Raw genomic sequence first — 16,094 nt, 5'->3', positions numbered from 1 at the left:
TTAAAATAACCCAACAGTGTAGTTAATATAACCCAACTTCTGGGTTAAATACCTGACCCAAATGTTTCGTTAAAATAACCCAACTTCTGGGTCAAAAGAACAACCCAATTTTCTGGGTTGAAATAACCCAGAAATTAGTTGGTCCCTTTTTAACCCAGGAGTTGGGTCAAAAATAACCTAACTTGGGTTACTATGCCAGTATGCCTTATTTCAGAAAATAAAACATTTTTACATTATATTACACACTTTAAGCACTTTTACATTTGTATTGCATTAAATTAAATTAAAATCTATATAAAAAGGAAAGAAACACACACACTTCCCAGTGAGCATTTGATGTCAATTTAACATCAATATGACATCAAACATTGACGTCAAAATTATGTAAAAATGTATTGACATATTTTGATATGATTTCAATGTCAAGCATCACTCAATTTCAACCTAAATGTACAATGACTGACAACATACACATAGATATATGTGCAAATTATTTAATTTATGTAAAACTTAGACATTAGAACATACATCATGTATCATGTATTGAAGTGGTTTCAAAATGTATCATCGTACAAAATCCCAATTCCTGTAGGGCATGGCTAATGTACATAATGTTTGTTTTTCTCCCATAGAAACCATAGATTTTTTTTGTGTGCATTACTGTATTTGATTAATATCACTATGCATCTTATCAAAATGCTATAAAATGCCCCCCTCCACTCCCTTGTGAATCTATGCCTGTGTACCTTTTAGTCTGGGTTACACAAGGATGGCAATATCCCGAATTCACCTAAATGGTCCTGAAATGTCAGTAAGAACTCATAGTAATGGAATATCCATGTTGTTTTATTCATAATACGTTTGGTGTACTGTATAATCCAGCTCATACAAAAGCAAAGTATTAAAAACAAAACTTATTTTCCGGTGTGGCTGAAGACATTTCCCACCACACAAGTTAGGTTGAAACACACTGGCGTGTTCACGAGACTTCTCGGGCCTTCTCTGGTGTCTGTTGAGGAAACACAAACACAAAACACAGAGTGAGGTCAGGTGTAACAGACATAAATGGCCTGAGTCTTTAAAGTACATATCTTAGAGTTTTACTTACATTTTGCAGCCTCGCCATAAACTCCCTCTCCTTCTCCAGTCCCGAGGTCCCTGACTCCTGGTAGGTGGCAGGGGTTTTGTCTTGGAACTGGAGGAGGACTCAGGCTTGCGGTAACTCTTCCTGGTGGGGGAGGAGGAGGAGGCTTCTGGTTGCTCCGGTGAGGGCACGGTGTGGGTGAGGGCCTAGCGGAAATGCTCCCTCATCCTCTTTGACTGGGCCACGTTCAGGCTGAGGGCGTAGAAGCAGTCAGCGGTGGCCATGTTGTGGCACATAAAGGTGGCCACCATCTTCTGCTGCCCGACAGAAGGTTGTTCTTGACCTAAAACAGTAGAAGAGAAAAGATTGCTACGGTTAGTTAGGCCAGAAGAGTTTTAATGAAATCCAGCATGAACAGATAAGTGACTGAGGAGAACTTACATGAGCAGACACAGCGGTCCTCAGGTCAGTGAAGTTGGGGGACCCTTTAAGGCAGATCTCCGCCCACGCTACCTGCAGGTGGTGCAAGAAGTTTTAGCATGGGCCCTTCCCAGCCGTGAAGAAAACCAGCTGGTTCGGTGGCTTGCTGGCCACCCGCAGCTGCAGCCACCTCTCCAGCCATTGAAACTCGTCAGTCTCTAAGAACATTTGGGCCACCCCAAAGGACTTGTTAGTCTTGTGTTCCCTGATCTGCAATACACAGAAAATGGACGGACTCTTTCAGAGGAAACATTAACAAAAACAACAGACTCACAAGCAGTGATGACAACACGACACAGATTTTTATACTTACAGAGATCACAAAACCATCATCGCCAGGCCTGTGCGCCTCTGCGGCCTCTTTGACCTCGCAAACCCGGAGGTTACCAATCCCCCTGGGCAATGACCGTAATGGAGGCTGTGAAAGCCGCAAAGTAGCCGTAAAAACGGTACCGCGGCAACGGTGTGTGGTTCTCCTCCAGGGCGTCTGAAAGAAGAGAAGAAAAAGTATTTCAGCACACGAAGGGGAAGAAACATACACAAACAAGGACATATCACTATGCACAGCAGGCTTCTGTTGGAGATGGACTATTTTCACTATTTTGGAAAGAGGGATGCACACTACCCAGCAGCTCTGGGATCCTCAGTGTGGCCCCCTCCTGACACCGCTTCAGGTCCTCGCAGGATATTATCCTGGCCTTCTTGTGGCTTTTCACTGCCTGCTGGTGCAGGACAACGTTCCTGGTTGTGTCTGTGATGCACTTTGTGATGGGGCGCAGCACGCTCACCACATCCATCGCAGTCAGGTGAGACTGGGCAGGCAGGGTTTCCCGAAAGTATTTGAGGAACTGCTGTATGGTTCTCAGGTAGAAATGTGCCGTTGTGATGGTCTTGCCTGGGGACTGGAGGTGGGCTGTGTATCTGCAGAAACATAGGCTTTGAGTTAGTCACTGTTCACATCGGGTGTGTGTCATAACCACTTCACAATAATTCACATGGAAAGTCACTTACTTTTGGATGCCATCAATGTTCCTTAAAATAGCAAACTGAACAATACAGTCTGTCCCTTTGCCAGGTAAAATATAAAAGACCTGACCCTCGACACTTTGGACTGTGCATTTTCCAGCTGCTTGGAAGTGGGGCAGCTGCCCTCATGGTACCGCTGGTAGTCCTGGAGGTCTTCTGTGAACACATATTTTAAATAATCTGAGTAACATTTAACATTGAGGTAGAACACATATATTTGTACTACTTTTCTTTCTTACCAATTGAAGGAGGGAATTTCAGGTTCCTTATTCCAGGGCTACGTCCACTGCCCCGGAAGAGGTTTTTCAGGTTTGTTCCTGACTCTTGCTCCATTTCCTGCTGGTCCAGTAGCATGAACGGAGGCTGCTCCCCAATAGGGTCTAGCTGCTCCTGTGTGTGTTGAGGAGGAGGCTGATGCTGCTGAGGCTGAGGGCTATTTTTCTTCTTTCAGACTATTACAAAAAAACAGATACACAATTACATGTTTATTTTACCCTGTCTATTTGTTTCCTTCCTCTCTATACTGTTAAGGTTTTTACATTAGGGATTAATTCATATATAATTCAAAGCCTGATTTATGTAAAAGGTTATACCTAAAAAAAAATAGATTTTCCCTCCCAAATTTCCCTCCTTTAAAAACGAGTGTAATCTACTCTACACATTTTTTCTGTATATTCATCCTTAAAAATAAATGTACAGAGATAACTTCCAGGGAGTTGTGTATAAATCAGAGGTACACCACAGCCCCGGGCGGAACCGGCGATTTGTCAGCATTACATGTTTGCATTTTTTATTTAAAAGGAACTACATAAAGTACTTAATACATAACTTTTAGTAACGTTAACAAACAATTAAAAATACATCCAACATGGAAACGTGAGCATTCAAAATAGGCTACGTCATAGCTGAATACAAATTTCCCTCCTTTTTCTGTTCACTTTTCAGCAAGAAAATATCCAATAATAATAATGTCCGTACATTTCTAACCGTCGGTGGATTAGCTATCGTTAGTAACGTTTTATTCATAAACATCTTCTTAAACCGAGCTAAATCAATGTTATCTACGTTTTAGCGTGCTAACATTTGTGGTATCATTAACCTGGCTACATTGGCTGGCTAGCTAGCTAGCTAGCCAGCCAATGTAGCATACAGTGACTCAGATACATCTTAATAAAAAAGAAAACCGATAACTTACTTAGCTACTTAGCTAGATAACGTTTATTTTAATGTGCAAACAGACATAGCGCTAGATAGATAGATAACAACGATACAGCATTGACATGTCTCCATTAACAACTCCTTTGAAAAAACGTAAATGTCAGTTACTCTTCACAAGCAAGCTAGGTAGCTAGCTAGTTAAGTTAGCTAATGGAACGTAAGATAGTTTATTTTAGAAGCACGGTTTAAACAAGCACATTTTCTGCAACAAACTACCAGTAAGATGAAAATGCTTACCTCGCCTCCCTGCCCCAGGGACCAAAGTGTCGTTTAGAGGAGAAAATAAGCTGGTCCGATGTCAAGACAGCTAACCGAAAAATACATTGTAGAGAGAGAGAGAGAGAGAGAGAGAGAGAGCGCCAAGCCTATAACCCAGAACATGGGTTACTCTTTGAAAAATAACCCAGAAACCCAAACAACCCAGGCAATGGGTCAAATATTAGCCCTATAACCCAGAAAATGGGTTACTCTCTGAAAAAATAACCCATAATTTTAACCCAACACAAATAACCCAGAAACTGGGTTGACAAAATAACCCAGGAGTTTTTAGTGTGTACAGTATATTACTGTAAAATGGCTGTCATTTCACATTTCAAATCATTTCCATTCCTGCGCTCGGAAATATAAGGCTATACTGAAACATGTCCTGAAAATTCAAACTTTAATTGAATCACAAACTTGAAGTATTCTTTTTGCAAAATGACCAATAAACATAATGTTACAATATGGCAAATGTTGGGAGTAAAAGCATAATATAATGATCAAGTGATTGATTGATTAATTGTGATGATGTAAATAGTCTCTCAATTCATTGATTTTGTCACCCTCAGGTCAAAACATTTGACGTGTTATACCTTCCTGTAAAACTAAACATAACTGGCATAAAACAGCAGAAATTGTAGATATCTTAACAGCTTATTTCACATCCCTTTGCAGGGAACACGTTCAGGAAGGCTACCTTTCATTTCTTTAGACAGGTGCACATTATTCTACAATTGGTCTTTAATGAGCATGCTGTGTTTGTGCAGATCTGTCTGAGCTGGAGGCCTGTCTTCATTCATTTTAGATGAAGTGCCTGGAGAGATACCTCATCAATATTCATGCACTGATGATTACAGGAAGCATGCAAAGATATTACTGCACTGTTAAGTGCAAAGAAATGTCAAATGTAAACATGTAAAATATGATTTATGATATTTAAATGACACCCACTTAGATTAATGGCTTGCACCAACCTCACTGACCTCCATTAAATGCACTTTTAATAAATACCCTCCAAGACATTGGGTAACACTTCAGGAATTTCCTTTATAATGAGGGAATTGACTGGTTTAAATGTTTGATGTTCGATTTGGTAACATGCTGGAAGTGTTTCCATTATGAGACAAACATTCACTCATTGTATTAAGAGAGACCATTCACTCACAAATAACACCACCACTAATAGCCAGCTTGTGTTTTAATAAGGATGAGTTTCCCTGTGACTGTTTCCTCGGTATATTCTAAAAGCCCACTGAGATACACCTGAAGATGCTAACGCCAGCAAAGATTTTCACCAAGGATTTCTGCTTTGTGCCTCTGAAGCATCACTTCTTAGCTGATGTGTGTGGATGGCTGATTCTCAAAGTAGCTGATGTAGGTATTGATTTGCTGAGGATAAGACGGATAAGAGTATATCTGAGTGGGACTGTGGGGAGGGAATGAATACTCCTTGAGAGGCTGGAGTGAATGTTAACAAACTCAACACGCACCACTTTTGCAACGAGGTAAAACACCAGTTTATATTTAAAGACTTTTTATCTCACTATTTAAGAGTAAAACAAAGAATTTTCTCATGACAATACTGAGGAACCTACCTCCACAAAGAGTGCTATTTAAAAACTAAACCGTCTCTAAAAGTTGTCTTTGCACAAAGTAGAAGTAAAGTGTGTCAAACTATATATATATATATATATATATATATATATATATATATATATATATATATATATATATATATAAAAACATTTACAAAACTAGATGTTGTATGTGTTACATGTATTTGTTTACCTGTTATAACTATGGGGACAGCTAGACATTTGAATATGATTGATATGATCTGCTGCGTGTGTTGTTGCAGTGTACAATATGATGACATCAGGTTAATGAGAGACCTGCCAAAATGTCTTGCTGATTGGGTAAATAGGAGCTCTTATTGTTTGGGTCTAATGCACCTGGGTGTAAAACAGTCTGCTAGATACCGAAAAACACTGATGAATAGCTTTTGTTTGGCAAATTAATACAACAACGCAATCTTGACAGTGTCATTATAGTAAGCCATCTCCACTGACAAAAGAAACCGGGTAAACATACTTAATATTCATCAGTAGCCTTTAACAGAGTAAATGATGTGGAAAAAGAACAAAAACGTAGACTTTGACGTTATTTACATCTATTTGAATTAACTGGAACATATTCATTTCACCTTCTTTTACACTCCTCACTGGTTCTTTTTAATCATCATTTAGGCATAGTGTTTGAGGTGGTGCCAACTAAGGACATAGTTAATCAATTTTGACCAAATGGAACACTCACAATAAATCATGAGTTTTTTTTTTTTTTTCTCTTTTCAATATAGGGCCAAAGATTTAGCTTTTTTTTGAGAAATTACTTTTTAATTCCTTTCCTCGCTGTGATATTTCGCCCTGCTTAACAAAACAGGAGGTTAACAAACACATGAAAACATTTTGTTTTGTTTTTTACATTCAGTACGACCATCTGCTACTGTAGCAGTTGTTTATTCCATTCAGAACAAAATTAACATGCTTAAAAATGTGAGTGTATGTCAAACCAACTAAAATAGAGTCTGAAAAATGAGGAGCAGGTTTTCTTCAATTTGTCCTGTGCGTAATGTTTCTTGTAAATAGCTGTTGTACTTGGAGGGAAAAGCTAATTGGGTTTTGCAAATTAGATGGAGAAATCCATATGATTACCTGTAGTGTAACTACAGGGGACTCAGGAAGAATACTGGAAACTGTTGGCCTGATATGAACCATAATTGCAATGTCTGACCCTTATTTGCATGAATTCAGTATGGTGGTAAATATGGTAAAGCCTTCGGTCTTTTCATTATTATTAGATCCGGCGCACCTGATGGAACAACCTGCGTGAAGCTGGCCATGGGGGTCATCCAAAAATGATTAAAAACACTGCTATTCATTTGTGCCGGTTTGTGCCGTAAAAATTATCGTATGTGCTGTTAAGGGTTTTAAGTAATTAAACTTAACATTTTCTGGCCAGTGACATCACCAGGGGCTGGGTGATGTCACGCGCGTAATAAAGCGTAATAATTGAAAAAATGTAGTTGCACAAATTTTTTTAACAATACAAATCAGCACAAACGTAGTACAAACGATTGGGACCTTTTTGGGGAGATTTGGACATTAATCGGGGGCTGGGTGATGTCACTGGCCAGAAAAATAAAGTTAAATTACTTAGAACCCTTACCACCACAAATTATCATTTTTACGGCACAAACGTTGCACAAACGAATAGCAGTGTTTTTAATAATTTTTGGATGACATGGGGGGGCCAGCCTCACGCAGGTAAAACACCCTTGTAACTCACAAATTCATTTTAGGAGGCCACAGATTCGGAACCAGGGGGAGCCATTTAGTCACTGTCACTGCCAGCCCGTACCACTTATAGTTGAATACCAGTTGAAATGTTGATGTTGCCACCAACAGGCAAAGAAAGTAATTGCTGCAGCAATTTCAACATCTGCGCCACCTGCAGGCAATGTATGGTACAGCTGCAGTTGCTACAGCTTGTTGCTGTAGAACACCATTTACTAAGGCTTTGTGGACCTTTTTTCAAGTGCTAGATACTCAAATTGCATTTGTCCGGAGAAACACTAGCCATGTTTCCATTCACATGTTTTATGCACATTTTAAAATGTTGCATTAGAAAAGCTGTATGGAAAAGGCAAAATTCGATAAAACTTTCTCAATTGCACTAAAACGTTTTTACGCTCGCTTGAGGTGGTTTTTGCCTTTATCGAAAGAATGTTCACGTGCTAAACGGGATACGGAAACAATATCCTGGTCATCTGTTTCCGCTGTCGGCGTCTTTTTATATTTCTTTATCTTCGTCTCAGAACCGCTCCCGACAGCATCAAACATGGCCAACACCAGTTGACATAACAATAAAAATTTGCCCAATTTTACCAAATTCCTGAAGGCCTCTCCATTTTATATCATACTGTACATGTTTAGATGGCCAAGGCGACTTGATTTGTTTTGAGTTCCCAACCTCTACTTCTCTCTATAGCTACACTGTAGCCTAGTTTATTCGTTCCAAACCAGTTGATGGAAACATGCCGGTGTGGCCATGGCGTTTCTATGCTTTATTAGTACAGTTAATCCCACGGCAAGACCACCAGCAGCATGCTACTACTAACGATAGCCTCTGAGCCTGAAGTAAAGCGTTCACACAATCATGCAGGCAGAGCACGACTTCACAAGGGGGAAGGGCTGGAGGCTGCTGGTCTGTGTGCGCTGTAAAAGAAATACATTGTTTATTGTTTTTTTTTAAATTTAATTTTATCTACCTGGGCGGGTCACAATTTACCTGGGCGGGGCGCCCAAGTAGAATCTATGTATAGGAAACACTGCTATGTACTGAGACGGAAAGAAACGCAAATTAATAAAAGATGTATAAAGTTATTTAACCAAAGTTCCGTGCTCAGCACCGCAACACAAGACAAAAGACCAAAATTTACACAACCTGGCTCTAGTCTAATGCAATGTAATTGAAGCAGCCAGTAATTAAGTAGACTGTTACATTCTTTTTTGTACCTTTTCACCGAAATAATCTAGTCAAAGAAGTTCGAACGTTTTACTAATATTCATCCATTCGCCATTTTTTGTTGAGGTGAGGCCATTTAATAATATAGTAATCTAGCATACAGTACACATCCTTCAGCAATATGTTTAGATCTACAGCTTGAAAAATGAAGTCCTAACATCCTGGTCTGACTTGGACATCTGCAATGTGTGTCACTCAACAAAATCCTGATAATTATTTGGGTTAAATCATATTAAACTGCTAAATGATTACTAGTAACAGAAAATAGGTGTAGTCATCCATACAGAAAAACACAGTAAATATTGACATGCATAAAAGCTTTTACTATAATGCAACAAATGACAAAGAGCTGCAGCAGCTGGTTCTATTTAATTTAATAAGTACAATTCAATGTCAACCCTTTTTACATCCAATGCATATGGCATCAGCTCCCATTGAGGCAGTAAAGTAACTCCTAAATGCCAAACAGCAAGCTGACAAACTTCCTTTGGAACTGACCTCATTGTCAAAAGATGAACTTACTTGTTGACATTAAGTTAAATATGCATGTAAATAGTTGCAAGACCGACCATTTGCATTATCATTCATAATCATTTTTAATTCTGCCATGTTTTGCGTGCTTTTTTAATGTGTATCACCTTCCTTGCTCAAAAATCTAATAAATCATACTTAACTAAATGAATGAATGAATGAATCAACCAAGAAAACACTATAGTGTTTAATCAGAACTAGCTAACCTTATAATGAATACAAATTTTTACATTTATGTAGGCCTGTGAACCATTTTTGTATGTGTATTGTTGTGTGGTGATTAATGAAACTTTGCAATTTAGCAATTTTTGCTTCTCATTCTCTTTGCCCATTGGCTGGAATGATAAATGTTGCCAGTAGATTTTATCAGCTGTGGCCAACAGACACTTATTCTGTGAGTTGGCCAAAAAAACTGAATGAGGTTTGTTGCTCTTGCCTGGTATTGTTATACTTGCCCTGTAGCTGGTGTCATTATAACTGGTCAAAGACTGTTTCCTATAGTCAAAAAACACCACTCTACGTAGCAGCTAGCTGGGTAGCCCCTTTCAGTGTAACTCCACAGCAGTGAAGGGTACTTGTCTACATCTGCTGCTGTAAATTGCTGCTTCTTCTGCTTGTATTGCTGATAGGTGGCACAACTTGGACTGGAACAGATCCAGACTTGCAGGTATGAAGCTGCTGGCACTGTTTTTCTCCAGATTTGACTTCTGCATGAATATACATTATAACAATGGCATTCATAGTGGAGTAACACATTGCCTTTTTCACTAAAGCAACAGGAGAAATAAATAGAGTAATTACAGCACTCTCCACTCTGTTGCATGTGTTAACAGAATGATAAATTCACTTGTTTTCTCTTCGTCCCTCATTTTCTTTTGTGACATTATTCACCACTAGACCACTGTTATTGCATGCTCATACCATTTGGTTTAGCAAGCTGCTCAGAGAAGTCTGCTCCAAGCTGCTATGTGTGCAAAGCTGACACCTGTTGTGCTATGGTGCGTTTATGTGCTACGAGGGGTTCAATTGGTCCGGGGCTATCTGGCGCTCAACGCTCTTCTATGTCATCAGTGGGCGCTCAATTTATCACATTTTCAACAATGCATACATTTTTTTCACTTTTCTGTGTCTTAAGAATTCAAACAATGACTAAAACTTGTTTTATTTGTAGCTCTACAGAACAAAGTCCTAAATGAGGTAAGAACTTGCAAACATCAGAACATTCACAGGGTTTCCTTTTTTCTGTCAATGGGTTTCCTCACCTTACCTTACCTCAGATTAGCAACCTCAGTCTGAGTGGCGGTAATGCACCTTAACACTGATTGTCACCTGCCATAAAACAGAAAAAAGAAGAAAAAGCGACCTCAGTGCACTTGTCAGACAGCACAGATGACAGAGTGATAGGTTGATGGCAAGGTAGAGAGAAAAATAGGTCAGAAACAGACAGGATTATAAATAGAATGTAAATTGCTGTGATATTGTGCTAAAACAATGTTTCACTTTTACAAAATGTGTCACAATTTCGATTTCTAAATTGAAAATCGATCGAAATGAGATTTTAATTTTTCAAAATTAAAAACAGGATCGGCGATTACCCCAGTATTTTTTTAATAATACATTTAATTTAATGGCGTCTTTCATGACACTCAGGGTCACCTTACAACAAGTACAGTAATAAAACATTCAAAGCAATGAAACATTAAGGAAACATCAGCACATCCACATTTTAAAGGACAAGACTGAGAAATAACCATCTGATTTGAGTGAACGCTGGCGCATTTGGCTGCCGCTGCTCATTCGGACACTCTGTAGTATTTTTTTCCTCTCTCCACTCCCGTCTACTTGCACACGTCCGAAGAAAAGGACAAAACAGACACAGTGTAGCTTACTGGCCGGTAGCATGCAGCTAAAGACACAGGGTAATGTAGCTTACCAGTAGCCGGCAACCAACAACCAAGGGTAATGGGCTCCGACAGAACTTCATGGTGCATTTAGCTGCCTTACATTAAACTCATGGTGCATTCAATTGCACCTCGTAAACTCAAACTGTTGTTGTAAAGTACCTATCTGCCATCTTGTGGCTTTTATTGTGGCATTGCGGTCACTGCTGAACATTTTTTTAAATTGAAAATCGAAAGTAAAAATCGAATCGTGGATTTGGAGAAACGTGACACCCCTAACTATAACTTTAATACAAGATAGTTTGCAGCAGGTTGCCTCCAATCTTTGGTAGCTAACTGTTACATTAAGATAGCTGGCAAGCTCTACTTCGGGATGGCCCATGGCAATACTGAAACCACAGAGCTGCCCCACATAACTAATCCCAATTTAAACCCTGGCTATGAGGAAAATCCACCTATCTATTGATGAACAACAGTCTTTTTTTAGTGGAAGAAGCTGCCATTCTTATTTTGATTCCAGTGCTGTTTGTCAGCCAACACAAGTTGAATGTCCACAGTATCACCATAGTAGTTGAATGCGCCACACACAGACACAGGGCAGCCTGCATTTTTTTCCCCATCCCACACAAGAAGGACCAATATACTATTACACAGAACTCTCTCAAGATTGTTTTACCTCTATAACCTTGGACACAAAATAGTGGATCAGACGGATAAAGATTGCAGCCTCCATGATGTTGTTTATTTCTCCCACAGTGCCGTGCACACACAGCATTTCTAAATTGGCAAGAGTAAATGTTGAGACCTGGATGATTTGTACAAGCCTGGCAAAATCATCATCCATGGCAACAAGGTCAAACAAAAGGAATGTATCTATAACTTGAGCTGAACCCCAGTATAACGAATGGTGGATAGTTTTAATTCAGACTATAGTTATTGTCTTCCAGTCTGCTGTAAGGGGAGTGACAGTCTGGATGTGCAGTATCATAAAGTTGCTTGTTTCAAATGATACAGAGAAATAACAATCAGTCAGTTTCTCTTCAGGACAGTGATTCAGGGATTGTTATCCAGCTTCCAGTGAAAATGGCCTTTGGCCTCCAGTGCTACCATCAGGCACACAACACTCTTCCCCTGTATGGTGATAAATAGTACAGTTGTAAAAAAAGAAATAGGCTTTAGAGAACTGGAGCTCAGCCCAGTTTTACCAATGCATGCTGGTCCATGGGCATGCATGCAGGTCTGAAGGTTAATTGCTTCCAGATGTTCATCCTCACTAGTTTGTTAATCAATTGAAATTATCAGTCTCCCATAGTGAATGGTCCAAGCTATAGTGAGCTCATATTTACAGAGCCTAGAAGTAAGTACAGTACATAATGGTGATCCATGTTTATAGGGTATGTACTTCTGTTTTATTTTGGGTTTGAGTCTAAAATTTATAAGCTTGGTTTCATTTTGACTCCAGGCATTAATGTAATGAATACCAGCAGCCTATAGGTACATACATATAAATCCTAAACGGAGGTATTATTGTACATATTTTGCACCTCCGGTCTCCATTATAAAACTATCTGAAAATAAATTGAATTTAACTTAATGCACTATTGAGATAATTCATATTCATAAAACATTCTTAACTCATTCCGAATTGCCTACTTAAGCCTGATTTATGGTTCTGTGTTGAATCTATGCCATAAATACGCACATAGGTACGTACGTAGGTATGCATAGATATGGACCCTACGGCGTAGACTGACGCGCACCTCCCCAGACATGTAACTCCATGTTGCGGCTACACAGAACGCAACAACTGTAATTTGGTTCACTTGGCCTTGGCTTGGTAGCATTGCATTTCCTCATACTCATTTCCGGGTTCTCCTTTTCCGTGAACAACATGAAATCAAGGACAGGGTTAACTTTTCCTGCTACAGCTTTCCAACCGTGGGCAGAAACTACAGGGGAGACACCATGAAGTATGCTTTATATGATTGGTATTTTTGCTCTCTGTGCATTGTGTATAGCCTTACGATTGAAATAGGAGTTGAATGTCATGCGTTTCTTTTTGTAAAAGGCTTCTTTACTGCATTGAAAGCCTTAATAAATGTCAGTGTCCTTGGCTACAATTATAATGTAGTCAATGTTTTGCACTTCTAACCAGTGGGTGGGGACATTAATTTATTAAATATAAAACCACATTGCCTTGAAGAAGCTTATTATTTTCAATCTATAATTCTACATTCTGTACTTATACAGCTACAGAAATGTGTGTGCATGTTTGTGTTATCTTTTTGTTGTCCTGCTGGGAACTCCTAGGACAGCTCTGCAACTCCCCTGAATCCTGGAGGGGACAGGCCTTTCCTGGTTAAGAACATTGATAAACTGCTTTTGCTCCAATTCCTAAAAGGGGGACCAAAAGTTCAACACTAAGAGTTTTAGACCAGTAAGTGTTAAGGAAAAACTCAGGAGCAGCACAACTCATTTCACATACGTGAAGAAGATTGGGGAGACTTTGATGAATTACACAGGAGCATTTAATGAATACTCAACTGAGGAGACAATTAAGCAGGCAGTACAGTTTAACCACGATGTGTTATTGTGCAGTGCCGTCCCAAATGTGTGAACTTCCTGTCTTCCCGAAGGTGTATTTAAACTCCTGCTGTTGGGCGTTCAGTTTAGCTGAACCTTCAAAGTAAACAAAGATGTTGCAGGCGCCCAAATATCTCAGCACCGACAAAATGTGTTCTGTTTACTTTCTCTATGGTCTTGTCAGCAGCACTGTCTTATACAGCATATTTACCTTCATATAATTCTCCCCTCATCTATGGAGGCACAAAGTTGAACAACTCCTCTGTCTGGAAAGGTTATGAGGTTATGTTGGACACTGACCTGAATGACATCTGAGTACCATTGTCTCAATGTAAAATTGAGTAAATTCCAAAACGGTAAGGACTAATTTCCTTCCCTTGGATAATCCACAAATACACTCCTAGAGCGCACATTATCCTGTATGATGGAGGGGAGTTAAGAAGTTGCATGATTATCCACAAAACAGATACCTCTATATGTGCAGGATTAACTAGACTTCTGTGAAGCTCAATTGGTTCAGGGTATTCAGAATGAATTTAGAGTGTGAAAAAGACGTGGCTCACTTCACAAGTTTATTTTATCACAAGTCATTAGAAAAACTCACACTTTTGGATTGAAAAAACACTAATGACGATGATGAAGTATGATGACTAACCTTGCCAACTTGCAATTGTCACCTGACAGAACTAGCCTAAGGCAGTTCATCAAGTGAGCAAGAGAAAGGACTGCGTGCTGTAAACAGGGATTTGGGGATTAACTCTCCTGAATGTGGGAAGATAAAAGACAGGCTGGATTAGAAGAGAAACGATTAATGTTGAGTTGTGCATGGACAAAGGCCAATAAATATTCAGTCATAATCCTCCAGTCTATAATCAAGATGACAAAAACAAAACCTGGACTTGGAGGTAGAGGAGGCGGGAAAACCTAGATATAAATCAAGCCATGAGAGGCATAGGACAACAGTGGCTTTGTTTGTTGGTTATAGTTGATTTATGTGTTCTTCTGTGATATAATTGTTAAAACCTTCAAAGTGAGGATCATTTATCTCAATGGACCTCCATCAAGAGGCCATTCAAGGGATAAGACGTGGTTTCAGTGTTTGGGGATAAGGAATGTATTCTGTTAAAGGAATAGTTTGATATTTTTGGGAAAATTGTTATTTGTGGTCTTGTCAAGAGTTGGATGAAAATATTGATACTACTCTCACATCTGTACGCTAAATATAAAGCTACAGCCAGGGGACTGTTAGCTTGGCTTAGCATAAAGACTGGAAGTGAGGGGGAAACAGCCAGCCTGGCTTTGTAATAATGTAAAAAAACTCCACCTACCAGCACCTCTAAAGCTTTGATGCAAATGTGCGCATTTCCCAAAATGCCAAACAGCTCTTTTAATGATGTTTCATAAAGTATAGTGGGTCATTTTTGTCAGTGTTAAATTGCCAAATTATTCTGACCTATTGCCAGGAGGACATGCAGTACATAATTTTCTTTACTTTTAAGTTGTTTCTACCTTGATTTTTCATTCAAGTTGATGTGTAAATGTGATCTGTTTTTCAAACCAAAAAGCCAGCCTCTAATTGATTATATTAGATTCACCTTTTACGCTTATCAGTTATAATCATTATTAATTTACATCGTTCATTGATGAATTTCTTCATTACAACCTGTAATGAAAAGAAATATCAGATTGTAGCCCCTTTTTATTTATTTGTTGTGATTTTGATTACACACCTCGGTGGTTATGCCAGAGGCACAGCACACACAAATGCATAATGTAGGACAATCAGAAATACATTATGCATAAACAAGAAAAGGTAGAATATTGTCAGTGCAATCAGAAATACATTTATGCATAAACAACAAAAGGTAGAATATTGTCAGTGCCACTTTAGTGTGAGTGAGTCCTCAGTCCTTGTCAAAGGATTTAAAGACACATCTGAGCAGAGGAAGGTTAAGAGTAACAGAGCAGTGAAAGTAGAAAAGACAAATAAAGCAGAGGGACATTAAATGGGCATGATTTTAACAGACTCATGAAGTGGAGTTATTATGAGCTGAGTCATACATCTGCATGCAGTCTGACTAATGAGAAGGTAGGGCAGAGGAATCTTCTGCAAACCAGCCAAACTGTGCAGGGTTGTTGGTAAATGAATCTGTAAACTCCTGTGATATAGTCATTACAAGGATATTGGTGACATTGTACTAGGTAGCAAATTGAAACAAATGAAACCGCTTTAATTAATAAATGGCTTGGTCTGTTTATAAATGATAGCAGGGGTGATGCAAGAAGTTAATAAAGAAGGTGCAGGGACTGTTGCCCCACACTTTCCAGGGGTGAACTACTGTACTCCATACCATGAAAGTGTGGCATTGATGAAGAGATATTTTGTTCTCATCGTCCGAGATTTATGCTGAGCTATTTGGCCAAGA

At 39.1% G+C, this 16,094-nt stretch overlaps 1 long non-coding RNA gene across 2 annotated transcripts in view; it reads left to right on the top strand.

Annotated features, from left to right (window-relative positions):
• LOC120567002 overlaps positions 1-16,094 on the top strand; it is a 231,801-nt gene that overhangs the window by 141,254 nt on the left and 74,453 nt on the right. For both annotated transcript variants that reach the window (XR_005640504.1, XR_005640503.1), the window contains 2 exons: positions 9,814-9,851; positions 10,356-10,381. This is a non-coding gene — a long non-coding RNA (uncharacterized LOC120567002). The remainder of the gene's footprint in view (positions 1-9,813; positions 9,852-10,355; positions 10,382-16,094) is intronic.

This window comes from Perca fluviatilis, chromosome 10, assembly GCF_010015445.1.
Source record: "Perca fluviatilis chromosome 10, GENO_Pfluv_1.0, whole genome shotgun sequence".
Classification (NCBI taxonomy): Eukaryota; Metazoa; Chordata; class Actinopteri; order Perciformes; family Percidae; genus Perca; species Perca fluviatilis.
Note: the sequence above shows the minus strand (reverse complement) of the source record. Positions and strands in the feature narration are given on the sequence as shown.